The sequence below is a fragment of the Sciurus vulgaris genome (genome assembly GCF_902686455.1).
Source record: "Sciurus vulgaris genome assembly, chromosome: 12".
NCBI classification, from domain to species: Eukaryota; Metazoa; Chordata; class Mammalia; order Rodentia; family Sciuridae; genus Sciurus; species Sciurus vulgaris.
This window is the reverse complement of record NC_136473.1, coordinates 42,442,242-42,460,211: the sequence shown is the minus strand read 5'-3', so window position 1 is coordinate 42,460,211 and position 17,970 is coordinate 42,442,242. Positions and strand designations below refer to the sequence as shown.

The 17,970-nt window shown below is 44.4% G+C and overlaps 1 protein-coding gene across 1 annotated transcript in view; it reads left to right on the top strand.

Annotated features, from left to right (window-relative positions):
• Window positions 1-6,071: 6,071 nt before the first annotated feature.
• The window catches only part of LOC306641043 (uncharacterized protein), a 45,223-nt gene continuing 33,324 nt past the window's right edge, over window positions 6,072-17,970 (top strand). Inside the window, exons 1-3 of the mRNA XM_079105890.1 lie at window positions 6,072-6,229; window positions 8,203-8,642; window positions 11,242-11,355. The gene's annotated coding sequence lies outside the window, so the exon portion shown is untranslated. The remainder of the gene's footprint in view (window positions 6,230-8,202; window positions 8,643-11,241; window positions 11,356-17,970) is intronic.

Sequence of the window (17,970 nt, the reverse complement as noted above, 5' to 3'; positions counted from 1 at the left end):
AACCAAGTTGGAGAACAAATACTTATATTTCAAGACTTATTACAAAGCTACTCTAGTCAAGTCAGAGACATAATAAAACCAGAAGAGATGAACATTAGTACAACAGACTAGAGAATTTAGAAATAGATCCACACATACAAGGACAATCGATTTTTGACAAAGGTGCAAATGTAATTCAGTGGAGAAGTTACAGTCTTTACAACAAACATTAATGAAATGATTAGATATTCATATGTGAACAATGAACTTCAAGAATTTCTTATTTGGTGGGAAAGGTAGCCTGCCAAGAGAGGTATAGAAGGTACACGCACACACACACACACACACACACACACACACACACACACACAGAAAACAAACACATCCTATACTCCCCTTATGCATCTCTTCCATCTGTCTGTTCCTAAGTTGTAGCCTTTATAATAAAACTACTAAATAGGACAAGAAAGACCAAACCCAGAACATGAAGCCAGCAAAGACCACACCCACAGGGAATGGGACCTTCAAGAAGTGGGAGGACATGGTGGTGCTTCTGGAAAGGAGCAGAGATGCATGCCATGTAACACACAAGAGGCCGCCTGAGCCCGTCACCCTGAGATGGGACCCACCTTCTCAGTTCTCCATCTTCATAGTGGGAATTGTTACTGGCCTGGTTTTCCTTAGAGCTGTGGCTACTGTTAAGAAGTGAAGGTAGAAGAATTTGGGTAGAAAACGAGGGAGCTATGCCTGGGCTGCATGTAGTGACAGTGCTCAGGGCTCCAGTGTTGCTCACGGCTTCCAAAGCTTGAGATGGTTGCCTTGTGTGGGATAGGGTGATGCCCCTCTATGTGACTTCAAGAACTCCTGACTTCACTTTCTGCAGAGGGCATCTGAATGTGTCTGTGTTGCTATTGGTATATTGGGAAAATGTGAGAAAGGTAACCTACCTTCGACCCACCAAGACCCTCAACTGATCTGTATCCCCTTCCTCACCCATTGGCATTTCTGTTCCAGTAGAGGGGAGGCTGGAATGTCTCCATCCCCAACTTCACTTCTTCTTGTATTAAGCTTCAACTTCTTACTTCCTTATTGAATATAAGAATCTGGGTATGAATTTGTTTTTCGTTTTTTGTTTTTGGCTTTTTTTTTTTTTTTTTTCAAATTCTTGTCATGAGGGGTTGAGTTAATTAAAGGAGAAGAAGAGTCTTAAAATTTGAGAGTGGAAACAAATGAAATCCTTGAGAACCTTCCAGAAGAGTAAAAGAACTTTGATCCATACCTTGCACCATGTACAAAAATTAACTCAAAATGAATCATAAACCCACTGCCTAAAACTATAAAGCTTCTAGAAGAAAACAGAGAAAATCTTCATTACTTTAGGCAAAGCAAAGATTTCTTAAAGATGACACTAAAATATGATCCATAAGAGAAAAAGGATAAATCAAATTTTATTAAAATTAAAAATGTCTACTCCTCAAGTCTCTTTAAGCACAATAAAAAGTCAAGCCACATATTGTGAGAAAATATTTGGGAAGCCTGTATTTGATGAAGGATGTATCCTGAATATATAAAACAAAAAACACAAGATATTTTTAAATGGGCAAAAAAATTGAATAATCAGTTAATGAAAGAGGATGTATGAATGGCAAATAAGCACATGAGGATGCTCACCATCATTATTAATAAAGGAAATGCAAATTAAAGCCACCAGATACCGCTGCACACCTATTTGAATGACTAACATGAAATTAAAAAGACTGACCATAAAAATATTGATGAGGATAAATAAGAACTGAAATTTTCATACACTGGTGATGGGAATAGAAGACCCATCCAACGACTTTCAAAAACACTTTGGAAACTGATTAGAAAGCTAAACATGTGCTGCCGTATGATCCAGCCATTCTCCTCCTAGGAGGGGGAGTAGATAAGAACGCTTCTTCCACACAAAGACTCCTCTAGGTATGTTTCATCACAGCTTTATTTGTAAGAGTCAACCCTGAAAATTTGGGGGCTCATTCTGCATCAAGCATGGTGGACAGTACTTAGGAGTGACTCTCTCCATTGAATGTCAGTGTCTTTCTCCTCCATTAAGCTGCTTCTTGCTCCTCAGAGAGAAGAGGTGAACAGAGGTTGGAATAGGAAGAGGGAGTCATGGAGTTTGATTTCCATTTCAACTGTAGCTGGTTTTCTACGGAGTCATGTGAAATCAAACACAGTTCACCACAGAGTGCTCCCTTCCAAACACCAACCTATATAATCTACATGAGAAAAGTGCACTCTTCCTATTAACATGAAAACCCCATTTTTTTTTCTTTTTTTTTTTTTTTTTTTTTTTTTTTTTTTTTTTTTTGCAAAATAGCCATGCTTTCCTTGCCATGCTAAGGGTTCATGTGCCCCTCTCTGCTCCACTTTTATTACCTTACGTTACAAAACTTCCTCATACTATAATTATGAATAATGTCTGTCAATCTTGCTTTTCTCTATTGTCCAGCTTTCTCCCATGACCACAGTGGGGGTTAGGACAAGCAGATGTGGCTTTGGGGCAGAGGTTTGCAAAGAGATGTTTCAGTTCACCCTTTACAAATACAATCTTATAATTTTGACTGAATCCCAGCACACCACATTTCAGCTGTGTGACCTTGGGCAAGTTTCTTAACTACTCGGGGCTTCAGTTTCTCCATCCATAAAGTGGATTTAATAACGTTGGCCTTGTAAAGGGTTATAAATAATCTGTACATAACTCCTTTCTTAGGAATTAGAGTTCATTTGGTAATAGATACTATCATTATTATTAATAGTTTTACATTGATGTATGTACCACACAAATGCATATATTTACATTGCAAATCAATGCCTTAAATGAATACAAAGCAGCGATCATATTTTTTCAAATTAATTTGCTGTGCCAGAGAGGTAATAAAACAAATGAAATCAGCATATTTTTTTTTCTTCAATGTGCCTGACATAAATTAGGGCATCTAAGTAAGTTTCTTTCCAAGGCTGCAAATACTCCTGTCCCAGCCCCCATGGGCAAGCAGGGCCAGATGGAGAGGGTAGTGTATAAATTCTCTGCTGCTCTGCCCTCGTGCCCTTCTCTGAGAGGAGCCTGCTCCGGGTGTTTGCTCTTGAGTTGTGTGATTATGACTTCAACCTTGCAGAACCTTGACACAGAGCAAAGGGTCCCAAGTTTTCATCAGGCACTGCCAGTGGGTCTTTTCCATCTGACATATTAATTCCTGCCTCTTCCTGTAAAGATAATTCATGCTCCTTGGCAGTATTGTGTAATGCACAATGCCAGGTGCCAGGAAGCCAGGAATCTCCTGCAAACTTCAGCAGCGCTGCATTGTAATGTGCCACCAGATTAATCCAGCCATCTAAAATGCATTTTAAAAAGCCAAAGGTCTTTCCCATGAACAACCTGGTGAGTATTTGAGCTTCATTATAATTTCCCTCTAATGGAGTTTGGGGAAATGAAATGGGATTTATTAGCTAGATTTATAAGACTATCTCCTGAGAAAATAGGAATGAAGAGAGGTCGAATTAGCAGACCAGGTACATCGGTTAGCTACCTAGCCCAGGAGAAAGAGTGGTCCACAGTTTGCCAAGACAAAAAACATCCTACTCAACAGTCACTTTTCCTGTGTTCTCAACAGAGGGCCAGCCTGCTATGCTGTCTGCTGACTCCTTTCCAAGATGTGGATTCATGATCCACCAAAGAGACCGTCATGTCAGTGCCAGGTGCAGCATGCAGAAAAACACCCCACTGGTGTTTGGAAAGTGGAAACCCCTCCAAATACATTCAATGGCAGATGCACCTTCAACAAGGAGGGCATCCTGTATGGGAAAATGGCTAGCCAAGGTTCCAGAAGGAGCAGGGCGCAATTCCCTCTACATGGAGTTGAGGGAGAACTTGCTGCCTGGGGAGAAGTGGGCTTGGTGAGGCATGAACATAGGGTTCAGTATGACCAAAGGACATCACACAGATGCTGGGCATCCTGGGAAGGAGGAGTGGCAGGAACTGCTGGGCCTGCTGCAAGGGCTGTTTTCCGCTTTCTGCCTCTGCACTGCACTTATGTTACAAAGAACTCAGAGCAGAAATCTAGCCCATGAACAATTGTGACAGTCATATTCTTGTTGAGAACTGTACTAGTTTCCTAGGGCTTCTATAACAAAGTACCATAGACAGGGTGGCTCAAACAATAGAAACTTATTTTCTCATGGTCCTGAAGGCTGAAAGTTCAGAACCAAGCTTTGGATTCCCCTGAGACCTCTCTCCTTGCCTTGAAGATAACCACCTTCTCACTGTGTCCTCAGAGGGTTTTCCTCTGTGGCGATGTACCCAACACGGTGACCTCTGAGAACAGACTGGAAGCAGTGAATGTCATAAGAGAAGTGTCTCTTTCCCTTATTATAGGGACACCAGTCATATGGAATGAGGCCCCACCCAATTACCTCATTTTTTAAAACTTAATTATCACTTTAAGATCCTGTCTCCAAATACAGTCATGACTATTGTTTGAATATTGAATGTCCCCCGAAGATCCATATATTGGCTTGGTCCCCAGGAGTGGTACTACCAGAAGGTAGTGGAAACTTTAAGGTGTGAGGCCTAGTGGGAGATCTTTAGATATTTCAGGGCATGTCCTTAAAGGGGACTGTGAGACCCTGGGCTCTTCCTCTTTCTCTTCTGCTTCCAGACCACCTGGAAAGCAATTCTGTTGCCCCACATGCTCCTTGCCTTTGCCATCTGGCATGCCCACCGGAGGCCCAAAGCAATGATCTGACCAAACTTAAACTGCAATCTTCAAAACCATGAGCCAAAATAAACCTTTTCTTTGATAAGTTAATTATTTCAGGTATTTTGTTATTGTGAGGGGAAAGTTGACTGATACAGTCACATTCTGAGGTACGGAAGATTAAGACTTCAACACATAAGTTTAAGGGATGACCCGATTTAGCTCATGATGGAAACTGTTAGAATTTTTATGATTCTAACACTAATGCAAAACCACAGTAGTTATTGTTTACTGGGCTTCACCTACACCTAAGCTCCAAAACCCACCTATGAGCCAGGAGCAGTGGCACACAGCTGCAATCCCAGTGACTCCAGAGGCAGAGGCAGGAGGATTCCAAGTTCACAGCCAGCCTCCACATTTAGCAAGACCCTGCCTCAAAATGAAAAATAAAAAAGGATTGGCGATGTAGCTCAGTGGTAAAGCACCCCTGGCTTCGATTTCTAATACCAAAAAAAAAAAAAATCTACTTATGATATGAGGTCCGTAGTATTATTGATCACAATTTTGGAAGTGAGACACAATGTGGCTAAGCAACTTAGTGACAGGATTGAACCCAAACTCGTGCTGCCAAACCCAGCTCTGCCTGGGCTTGAACTTCTGATTGCTGTATCATTCTGCCTTTTCTCCTGTGTTTATTACAGAAAAATGTGCAAACAATAAGAAAGAAAAAAAGAAAATAAGTCACTAGCAAACCCACCCCTCTAGGCTTTTTAAAATACATTTAGATCATGCTTTAAATTTTGTTTTCCTGTCCTGTTCTCCTTCTTAACACTGGATAGCATCTTAGACACTGCTTTGCTGGTGGCAGGGCTAAAGGAGAGCTACGAGGGTTTGATAACTGCTGAGTGTAAAAAGCACATTCCTTAGCAATATGTGCAGAATGCACCCAATTTAAAGCAAAACAATTATTACTAGAAAGCTCATGGTAGCTCTTCAGCCAGTGAAACAAATTTTCCTTCTATATCACCTACAGTATTTCCTATATTTTTCAAATGTGCAATAATGATCATGTAGACACAATGACCTCCGAGAGCAGAATGAAAACAATAAATGTCATAAGAGAAAAATGAGACTGTGCCACTCACAGCACCACGGGACTAGTTCACTGATCAAGTCTCAATTCTGAGGGATTTCTCCATCTGCAGTGGGGAAGGAAAAGAGGGGCAGCAGACACAGTCTGTGAGGAAATCAATTGCAAACAACATCCTGAGTGAGAAAAGCAACAAAAGAGCCACCACCCTAAATAAGCAGCCCAACGTGGCCATTCAAATAGTAAAATGACGCAGAGGGCTGGAAACAAAGTTCCAACTTTCAGTCAGAGCTTCCTGAGCCAGTGAAAACAGCAAGCCCTGGAAGAGGAAGCCTGCCTGCCCTGTGTCCCCAGCGACCCTGTGACTGCCCCTATGCCAAGACCCCTGAGGGTGCAGAGAGCTCCATTCTTCTCACCACAGGTGGGGGTTAGCTCCCTCCCCAGGTGTCCCTGCAGAACCAGATGGTCAGCTCCCTCCCCAACCCCACCAGCAGCCTAGGGGGGCCACTCCTGGCTTTTCTTACAAAAAGCAAGGTTGCACTTGGATGGGACCCACTGCAGACCTGGGTCGCCAAGGTTGGGCATGTGTCCCACCTTGGGCCACCTGCTTCCTCCCAGGCTGCACAGCCGGGAGCCAGCAAGGCGGACACAATGGGCTGGACCCACATCAGATTCTTAGGGGAAGAAAATTATTCTTTGTGGACGGAGAGATCAGGACAGGATATCTATAACTGTTTAAAGAAAAGCCCTGTCTGCGAACCCCCTCCCTCCCCAAGCACTTCCGAAATGTCGCACAACACGCCCCGGCTCTTTAAATATCCAAACCCAGAATAAACGTGCACACAGCATTTCCCCCAGCAATGGGGTCCACGAGGCTGCCAGCTGAGTCACAGAGTCTCGAAATGTGAGAGCCGGGGAGGGCCTTGGAGCTCAACAGGTTCAGGCTAAGAGTAGAAAGCTCGAGTGCTGCGGCTCCGCGCAGGCGCCTCACCCTGCGCGGCAGATCTCTGCTGAGCCTCTCACCTCTCCAGGAGCTCCCTGGAAACCTTATCCATTGCACCATCCTACCTAGGGGCAGCTGGTGCTTTTAAATGAGATGCTGAGCCAAGAGAGGTTGTTTCTGGCATAGCTGGGGTTAAAACCTGGCTTCTGGATTCTTCACTTTCGGCTCTTTCCCTGGACCATCCTTGACTTTCTGGACCTGGTGATTCTCTGTCATGGGGCTGTCCTGCTCTGAGTTGGAAGCTGTCAAATGTGCCTTAAGATTCCTCTAAATCGGCTTGGACAGGCATTTCCCTTTAAGAGTTTTGGACCTCGCCTTGCTGAACTACATCCATGGTTCGATTTTGGTTTGGGTTTTCATTTATTTATTTATTTATATTTATTTACCTATCTATTTATTCGGAAGATAGCTTCTACCAGACCTCAAGATGTGAAACAGATACGAGCAGAGTTGATTTGGTTGGAGTGGGCACAGGGACCTAAAGCTCCCTCACCCAAGACTTCCTTACCCCCCACCACACCCACATGTCCCAAGTGGGATTCAGGACACTAAACAATGATTTGCAATGCACCGGACCAGTTAGTATCTCGCAGACTTGCACATATCTGACAATCCCTGATTCTCTGTTACATGAATCTATATAATGGAGGAAACTGCTCTAGGTTTCTACCCTATCCTCCACCAAACTCTGCCGCAAACAGAAACAAATAAGAACAAGAATGAGAAGCGACCTGATAGATGTACTGAATTCAAATGCACCTGGAGATGATCAGTGAAATGTGCAGCACAAGACAACCCAGATCATTTGTTCTTTCATTCATCCAACAAAAAATTAGCCGAGTGCTTCCTATTGCTATACTTCAGATCTTCAGTGTCCCCTAAGGGTTCATGTGATAAAGGTTGGTCCCCAGCATGGCACTATTTAAGAGGTGTCGTGGGGGGGTTTTGGTCATTGGAGGCATGCCTCTGAAGGGGATTGTGGGAGCCCTGCTCCTTCCTCCTCCCCTTTTGCATCCCAGTCATGAGGCAAGCTGTTTTGCTCTACCATTCAATTTTGCCATGATATGCTACCTTGCCCAAAGCAATGCAGCCAGCCTATCATGGTCTGAAACCTCCAAAACTGTGAGCCAATATAAATGTTTTGTCTTTGCAAGTTAATTATCTCAGGTATTTGTTATAGTAACTGAAAACTAGCACACTATGTGTCAGCCCCAGTAATAGACACAAATGATTGTAGGCAGAAAAGCAATCCATGGTCTGTATCCTTCAGGAAAATATATGAGAAAATCTGACATATAAGTACAAAAAAATTCTAAACACTTCATATGTGTGTGTGTGTGTGTGTGTGTACACACATATATATGTATATATATATTTTTTTCTTTTATGAGATTCAAGATCAAGAGACCTCACCCTCTTCAAGCAAAGGGGACACTCAAAGGATGAAGTGACATTTGAAGGATAGTGTGATTTCAACAGGTGGAGCCAGGAGAAAGGGGAACTTCTGAATGAGGAAACAATGTGTTCAAAGGTCCTTGGATCACACAGGCTGGGCCCTGTACAAACTGTATGACTCCAGGAAGCACATTAACATAGACTATGACATGAGGGGCACATGGAATTGGCCATGTGTCAGCTCCACTACGCCACACAGGCGTGTTCAGGAGTATAAGTTTGTCCAGGCTGTGGGAGGGATCCGTAGGAAGCGGCCGAGACAGAACAAGTGTGGAGGAAGGCTGGTCCCAGAACTCTGAGGGCCTGGAACTCCATGGAAAGGCTACTGTGATCCCACAGGACACACAGTGGGCAGTTGCTAATGGTTTCCGAGCAGGTAAATGACAACAGAGCAAAGCTTTGGGAAGCTGGGCCCACCTAGCAATGGCGTAAGGCAGGGTGTGATGGAAGAAGGATGGAAGGCCACTGTGGCTAGAGGCACTGGACCTGGAAAAGGAGAGATGGATGCAAAAGGTCGACATATTGAGGGCAAATCAGCTGGACTTGCGTTATGACCAGCTTTAGAAGACGAGAGAGGAACGATCAGAGGGGACAGCCAGCCTGGTTTTTGTACACTCAGGGAAGACTGCAAGGGCTCTTGAGGCTGGGGTGGACATCTGAGAAGCATGATGTAGGCCCAGCAGGCTTGAGACTTTGGAAAGAGAGTCAGTTCAAACCACCAGCTCCACCCCTAAGCCCATCTTCCCTATATCCCTGCACACATGTGCAAAAAACTTCTCTCAGTGTTGGTGGTAAGACAGTCTGACTTCGGAGGAGTATCAATTCCGGTAATGCCCACATTATTTCTTCCATCTGATTTTCTTTCTTTCTTCCTCCTCTCCTCCCCAGGGAACACAGGGTTCACATGTGAGAGAAAGCCGAAAATGAGACTTCCTTGTGGCAAATATGGGCCACAATTAGAGGAGCAAGAAAGGGGAATTCCCCCTGGCCCCATATTTTCCAGTTGAGCTGTGCTTGTCAGGGTAAACAGCACCAAAAATAATCACAGTTGCTTGCCACTTGGAATATTATTATCTGAACAGTTGGTGGATATGAACTGTTTTTAAAACAGCTATCAAAACAAACCCAGGGAGAACATCTGCGGGGCCGCAGGCCTGTGAGTTGGCTGAGGAAGGAAACCAGGAAGCCGTCAGCTTCTCCATTAGGTGTCCACCCAGGCAAGGGGATGTCCCAACAATTGCCAGGGTGAGGTGGCCCCAGGTGGGAGGAGGCAGAACCTGAGCGAAGGAAGGGTCTGGCAAGCAAAGCAAACTCTGGGCAAAATACAGAAATACAACTTAGAAAAACAACGAGGCTTGGGTCAGGCGGGACCTGGGGCCAGCAAGGGGAGAGGCCTGGGCACCCCTCATTCCACTGCAGTTATTTGAGGGCCCGGTCAATCTGGAGTGAAAATATCAGATGTTATTTATAGGTCGAAATCTATGTCATTTATTATAATGTTTATAAAAATACATTGTAGGCGGCTTTTCCTTCGTTGCCTTTCCAACCGGGTGTAGAGAAGTTTTGGGTGTTCTCTGCTTTGTTTATCTTATTTTCGTTTTCGCAAGATTTAACTAATGAGGGCCAGGATAACAAATGTTTATTATTTAAAAACTTGGATGAGGCCAGGCTGAGGCACCGGAACTTCCTGGAGGGTCAAAGCAGCAGAACTGGGTGGTGGGAGCCCATGGGGAAGCTGTGCCCCCCACAGCCCCAGCCCTCCTTTCCTTCTTGTTGACCTGGGGCAGGGAACAGCTTTCAAAACAAAATTCTTCAGTCTTCCAGGGGGCTTTGTTTGTGGTCTTAGTGTGTGGTGACTTTCTTAAAAGTAGAGAAAGGGATTCCAGAGGCAGAATCTCTTCCCTCTCCTGGTCCCCTAAATAAATCTTAAGATCTTCCCCTGTTTCTCGCTCCTTGGGTCTCCCCGGCACGTAGGATGTTCATTTAAGAACTCATCGTACCCAGTGATTTAAGAATAAGAGAGCGGGTTTGAAGTTTGGCATGGCAAGTTCAATAAAGGAGGCATTAGGTGATCTCTGCAGACCCCTTGACCAGAGATCTTATACTGCATCTTTGATCAGTTTAATTAGCAATAAATGTGATCCTTTGATCCTGAAAACAAAACAACTAATTGCCCATGAACTAGAGTTCCCACTGCAGAATGGAGTAACTGAGGCAGAGATTAGACATCTTCAGGGGACCTGTAATCCTAGATTCAACCCAGGCCTGGGGCTCCTGGGACCATTTTCCTACTTTTCCTGTAGCTGGTGACCCAGCAGAGGAACCTGAGTATCCCACCTGGCTTGTGTGAGCCACACGCTCTGTCTCCCCTCTCTCAGCAACAGGAAGTCTTGACTTTGGGGTTCCCGTGGTCCTGGCAAGGACAGGGAGTCCTTCAGCCAAAGCTGAGGAAATGGTTGCAGAGAGCACTGAGGTTGGACTGCATCCTGAGGCTCTGGGAGGTGGGAGGGGCCAGCAGAGACTTCCGCTCTGTGAGAACTTCATTGTGTAGGGCCTCATTTGCCAAGTATAGTGAAAATCCTATTTTTCAGTCAGATTCTCTAGATGAATCTTGAGAAGACCAGAGTGTCCCCATAGAAGTTTCTTTTCTTTTCTTTTCTTTTTTTTCTTTTCTTTTTCCATCACTGGGGATGGGAGCCAGGGCCCTCTAAGTAGCTGGGATTACAAGAATGGACCACTGTTACCCAGGTAGGTGTACCCACTAAAAGCTACTCCTTTCAAAAAAAACACAGGTCTGCCCAACTTGTGCCCAAGTTCTGCACTTCTTGATGTGTGTAACTGTATTAAGTCTTCATATTAAGACTTTCTTTTAAACAATTGAGTTTTACAGATTATTAGGAATGATTTTAATGTGAAACTGAGGATAAAGTTTTGAATAGATCAGTCAATTGAGACTGTGTCTTTCTTTTTTCCAGTGCTGGGTTTGGAACACAGGGCCTTGCTTGTGCTACCACTGAGCTACACCCCAGCCAAGACAGAATCTTTAAAAGAAAAAAAAAAGAAAGCATCTTTAAGGAGAGACAGTGGAAGTAAGGAGATAAGAGTGTTTAAGTGACAGAAGTCTGGGTCTGTGCCAAGGATACAGGTGGAAAAGAGGAAGCAAATGGGAGAGATGGATTGGGTAAAAATAAAGTGGATTGCTTGACTAATCACTAGGTGGGTGTAGAGAAACAAGTTAAAAAGCAAAAATGGAAGGGCAAGTTTCCATCATTTAAAGAAAGTTAAGTAAGACAAAGACTCACGGGGTACATGCTTGTAATCATAGCAACTCAGGAGACTCAGCAGGAAGGTCTCAAGTTTGAGTCCAGGCACAGCAACTTAACAAGCCCCTGTATCAAAACAAAAAGCTAAAATGCGAGGAGTGAGGTTCAGTGGTACAGTGCTCGTGGGTTCAATACCTAGTACCTCAAATAAAAAAAAAAAGGAAAAAGGAAAAAGGAAAGAAAAGTCCAGGAGGCAGCTACCTTAAGGAGGGATGGGGGTCTCTCCATGGTGGGGCCAGAGATTGAGGAGGATGGAAATGTCTCTACTTCCAAAGAGGAACCCCAGAGATATGGCAGTTTTGTTTTGAGGAGAGGGGAGGAAAGAGTCCAGATGTCTCTAAGTCGGGAGCAGAGGTGCTCAGGTCTCAGTGGAAAAGGGAGACACAGATGAAAACCGAGTCCTGCACTGGTTGGTGCAGAAGAAAATCTTTGCCAGGAAATCCTCAGGATATGGTGTGGAGGGACTGCCATCCTCAAGAAAGCCAGGCACAGAGGCCAGACCTCAGGGCTCTACATGAGGAGTGCGGTCCTGGAGACTGGGATTTCTTGAGAGAAGGAAATTCAAGCCTAAAAAACTTTCCTAACGGGGCAGACATCACAGAAGAAGATATACAAACAATCAATAAATATATGAAAAAGTGTTCAACTTCTCTAGTAATTAGAGAAATGCAAATCAAAACCACCCAAAGATGTCATCTCACTCCAATTAGAATGGCCATTATCAAGAATACAAGCAATAAGAGGTGTCAGCAAATGGAATATTATTCAGCCACAAAGAATAAAATTACGGCATTTGTAGGTAAATTGATGGAGTTGGAGAATATCATGCTAAGTGAAATAAGTCAATCCCAAAACCAAAGGCTGAATGTTTTCTCTGATAAGTGGATGCTGATACATAAGAGGGGTGGGGGCAGGAGGGTAAGAGAATAATGGAGTAACTTTGGACTGTGAAGAGGGAAATGAGGGGAGGGGAGGGGCGGATAGGAAAAATGGTGGAATGAGACAAACATCATTACCCTATGTACATGTGTGATTGCACAAGTGGTGTGAATCTACATCATGTACAAGCACAGAAATGAAGAGTTGTGCCCCATTTTTGTACAATGAATCAAAATGCAGTCTGTAAAAATAAAAATAAATTGAAAAAAAAACAAAAAAAAAACAACTTTTCTCTCAGGCTGCCAAGCAAGGCCCTACCTTCCTGGTAGAGAAATGAGGAAGAATTTTGGAGCACTTCAGGCCATCGAAAGGAAGCCATGCAGTTGGGAAAATATAAGATGGCATATTTATTTCTACTTTTATTTGGGAGGGGGAGGATGGTTATAAGAGCTTTCTACCAAGCTGAAACGGGACTAAATTCAATGTAGAATAATGACAAGAATCCCATGGATGAATCCCATGCATGACAGTGAAAGAAGCCAGACACAAATGAACACTTCAGATATGATTCCATGTGTATGAAGTCCAAAAGCAGGAAAAACAAACTAATTTATGGAGTACATCTTTGGGGGTCCTAACCTGGAGGGTGCTGGGTGCTGGAACATTCCATATCATGGTCTGTGTATGATGCATAAGAAGTCACGGAGCTGTGCCCTTTCAATACCGCTCAACACAAGATGTTTTAAAGTGGAACTGTATACCTTACATAAGTGTATTAAGCTTCCTATTGTTGCTATGACAAATTAACACAAACTTAGTGGCTCAGAACAACACAAATGTATTAACTTATAGCTCTAGAGAAGAAAAGTCTACCAGCAATATGCCAACACAACTGTGCTCTTTCTGGAAGCTTCCAGGGGAAAGCCATGTCTTGCTTTTTTCAGTTTTTAGGAGTCTCCTGAACTTCTTGACTCATGGACACATCCCTGAATCACTCCAATTCCTGCTGTGTCTGATCTGCCGGTATCTCTTTTATAAGGGCTTTTGTGGATCTTTGGGCCCACCCTTGTAATTCAGAACAACCTCCACATCTCAAAACCTTTAATTACATCTGCAAGTTTGTCATATAAGTTAGCATATTCACAATTCTGGGGATGAAGACATAGACATCTCTGGTTGGAGGGTAGTGGGCAGGCATTACTCAGTTTACCAACATAGGATTACATGAAGGTCAAGTTTCTCATGCAGGCAAGGTTCCCCCTTCCAGACTTAATCAGATCAACAAATGTGTTATGATAATTAGGAGATCGTGCTGTTTGAAGACATAAACCCCCAAATCTCCATTGCTTCATAAAATTAACAAGTCCAGCATCCGCCAAAGTTCCTTGGATAAAATTCAGGAAATCTGTGACCTTAGATGGGAAAAATTTTTTCAACTTTGTTTTCTCTACACTTCTTCAATTATAAAGGTAGTCAACGATCACATCATTTTTTGCAGTACCTATAGTGCTATCACCAATAGAAACCATAGATACTTTCACACCAACTTACACCTTTTGCATGTATAGCCAGGTGTCATTTATACTTAACACTACTTCAGAAGAACGGTGGCTGTTAAGCCTTCCAGTATGGCTTCTCGTTTACTAATGGGTTAATAAAGAGGTGCATAGATGACATCATGAGTTTATATTTTAATTCCTGTACTTCAGTACATATTTTCATCTAGTTTATTTTGTCCATTTAAAGACATTTTTGAGAAGTAACACGTAGGTTTCGCCAAACTGACAAAGTGGTCCATAGCATACACAAAACAAGCTCAAAACCCCTGAACATGGGCTTCTCTATTGCTCCTGCAAATTTTTTTAAAATTTATTTATTTTGATTCATTGTACACAAATGGGGTACACCTGTTGTTTCTCTGGTTGTACGTGAAGTAGAGTTGCACCATTTGTGTAATTAATCATACATGTACATGGGTAATGATGTTTGTCTCATTCTGTTGTTTTTCCTTCCCAAGCCAAGTCAATTCCAAAAACCCAAAGGTTGAATGATCTCTCTGATAAGCAGATGATAATACATAACAGGGGGGTGGGAGGGAGGCAAGAATAGAGAAAGCATGGATTGTACAGCTCCTGCAAATTTTAATGTAGATCATGTGGGCTTCCTAAGCTAAAATTCCCCCATCTGGAACATGCTGCTTCCACTGGCCCCAGCAGGTCTCCCTGGTGCTGGCTTCTTACCTGTAAGAACCCAAAGTTTGGAGGACAGAGAATTTCAGACCTGTGGCAGAGTCTTCTCCATTCTTCAGGAAATTGCTTATGTAATACATGCCCAATTAGCAGTTTAAACCACAAAGCTACTTTCCTAGGTTTCTTCAGGGTGAGGCTGAAGTGTGGCTGATGGGCACATAGCCCAACCACAGAGCCAGCTGTCCCCTTCATCACTCTTCTAAGTTAACTCTAATTCCACCCTTATTTATCCCCCAAACCAAGCTAGGACCTTTTTCTCCCTAACAATGAGGGAAACTTGGTACTGTTTTTCTCTATATCTCACTGGTCAATTTAGTTGGAATCCCCTGACACCGTGAGAGAGATTCCCTTGCCTCCCTCCCACAGCCGCCTCCCTCGACTGGTTCTCTTCTCCCTGGATCCACAACCGTGAGGGCAGTTGCTCACACCGTAGATTTTCCTGATTGACTTGCCACTGGGTCATTGTTGACCTCATTCTTGGCGACCCCATGGTTCCTCCAGTGGAACAGACCTAGCGCTCCAGGCCCAGTTCCTCCATACACTCCTCTGCCCAATCTCTGCCCACCACATCTGGGTGGCAATACTTCATCCATGCCTTCAGCCCCAGGCCTCTGCCTCGGGCCTCAGGTTGCTCTTGTGTTAGAGTTGATGATTGTTCCAGTTTGAATGTACCCCTGTAAAAAGCGTGTGCTGGAAAATTAATCCTCAATGCAACAGTGTTAGGAGGTGGGGCCTAGTGAGAGATGGTTAGGCCAAGAGGTTCTGCCTTCATGAATAAATCAATGCCATCACTACAGGAGAGTTTGTTATAAAAGGGTAAGTCAGGTCTCTCCCTCTTTCTCTCTCTCTCTCCCCTTCCCTCCGTCTCTCTCCCTCTCTGTCTCGCTCACTTTCCTTCATAGGGCGATGCAGCAGGAAAGCCCTCACCAGATGCTGGTAACTTAATATTAGACTTTCCAGCCTTTAGAACTGTGAAAAATAAATTTATCTTATACGTCATTCCGACTCTGGCATTCTGTGACGATAGCACAAAACAGACTAAGACCCCTGGTCCCGCCTCATCCAGATATGGCTGTCCACTTGTTTGAGGGGTGAGAGTGGTGACTGCATGGAGGCCACTCCCTGGGCAGGCCCCTCTGCCCTGGTTCTCATCTCTGCAGTTTCCTTCCAGGGTCTCCTTTCCTGTAAAGACCCACAGTCCTTCAGAGGAACCAATAAAAGGGATGCTGTTCCCCACCCCAACTCTTGGCCCCAGTATCCCAATAAGACATTCTGCTTTGCCAAAAAATACAGTCTTCCTCCCTTTCTTTGAGCTGTGACAACACTGCATGCAGTCCTCCAAGGAAAATGTGTGGAAGCTGATGGAGCCAGCCTAACCCTTGTCCATGACCTTGGGCTACCACAGCCACCTAGGCTAAGAGAGTCTGAAAGTTCCTTGGCTGGAAGCTGGGTGCATGCTGGCTCACACTGGGTGGACCTGGCAGTGCCCTCTCCTGCTCTTTATGAGTTCATGCAGCTTCTGAGACCTCACTGACAGAGTCCCTCCAGCTTACACGCCTGGTGCCAGCCATTCCATGCTGCTGCTGAGTGACATATGGTGTATCAGGGGTAACTGCTGCTTGTGAGTTTTGTGGCCTCTAAAATCAGCAGAAAACCCCTGCATGTGGGACAGCTGCTCTGGCACCTGGAGATGTATGTGCCCCAGAAACCAAGCCACCATTGCGCACCTCCCTGGCCCGTTTTCACCTGTCCCTGGTGGTTAACCTGTGGCGTGCTTTAACAATGCATTTGACAGCACACTTGAAAATCCCCAGGTTTCCAGTCAGTCATATTTCCTTCCTTTCCTCAAGTGAGGCTCCATGTGGTTTCCCCACCAAGACATGTTGTATGACTTTGTTGTACTTTTCTGTGCTGTTGATTGTGCAAGGCAAGATGTGAAAATAAAAGAGATCTGCAGGCCTCCTCAGCAACCCCCAGGGATGGCTTAATGCACCCTCCAAGGAGGAACTGAAGGGCCCAGGCAGGGGCAGGAGGCTCTGGGGCCAATACTCCAAAAGTGCAAGAGGCAGTGTCTCCATTTCCTAGGGCTGCACCAGCCAAGTACCACAAACTGGATGGCTTAAAATAATAGAAATGGTCTCACAGTTCTGGAGGCCACAAGTCTGATTCGAGATGTGGCCGGTTGATTCCTTTCTAGAGACCTTTGGGAGAATCCATCCCATGATGCTTTCCTGGATGCTAGTGGGTGTCACCATCCTTGGTGATCCTTGTCTTTTGACAGCACAGCCCCCATTCCTGCTTCTGCCATCATGTCTCTCCATGTGACTCTGAGTCCAAATGTCCCTCTTCTTGTAAGCACTCTGGTCATATTGGATGTAGGTTCTCCCCAAATCCAGTATAACCTCATCTGAGCTTGACTGAATCCACCAAGGCCCTATTTGCATATAAGGTCACATTCACAGGTTTCAAGTAGAATTTAGAGGTTGAAAGGGAAGGACAAAAATAGAAACAAGAAGAAAAAGAGAGAGAGAGAGAAATGGATAGCAGACAGTAAGGAGGAAGGCAAAAAAAAAAAATTAGACGGAGCAGACAGAAAGTTACGAGGCAAGGGAAGGAAATGCGAGAAGAAGAAAATGAGGAAGAAAAGCAATTCATGTTTACTCCATTTTTACTGGGTACCCCGAAGATGCCAGGAGCCTAAATTTGTCCACCCATCCGTCAGGTGGTTTTTGAAGTATTTCCTGTGTGAAGCATTTCCTCTGTTGTGAGCACTGGCCACAGGACAGAACTAAACCGAGGACAACTCCTGCCTTCACAGGGTCACGTGCACAAGGGCAGTGTGCAGTCGGTCTCACAGGTGCGAGCTCAGTGAATTCTCACAGTAACTCTAAGAAAATCAGAGTAGGTTGAGTTACCCAAGGTCCTGTGGCCAGTAAGTGGTCAAGGGCACATTTGGATGATGATTTTCCCGACTTAAAGTCTGCACCTTCTGAGGAGAGAAAAAGCCTTATGCTTTGAGAGGTTAGGAGGAAGCACCCGAATTCTCATGCCAAGAAAATATTCCTGCCTTTCCCTAAAGAGGAAATGGAAAGACCACCATGTCTCATACCTCATCTAGGTATTCTCAGTAGCCATCTTCACAGAGCTACTCTGGAATGGTGGTCACTGGTGAGCAGGGCACCTCCCAGGGCATCCAGTGGGTGGGTCTCTTCTGAAATAGGGAGCTGATGCCCGGCCTGACCTGTGGAGCTCA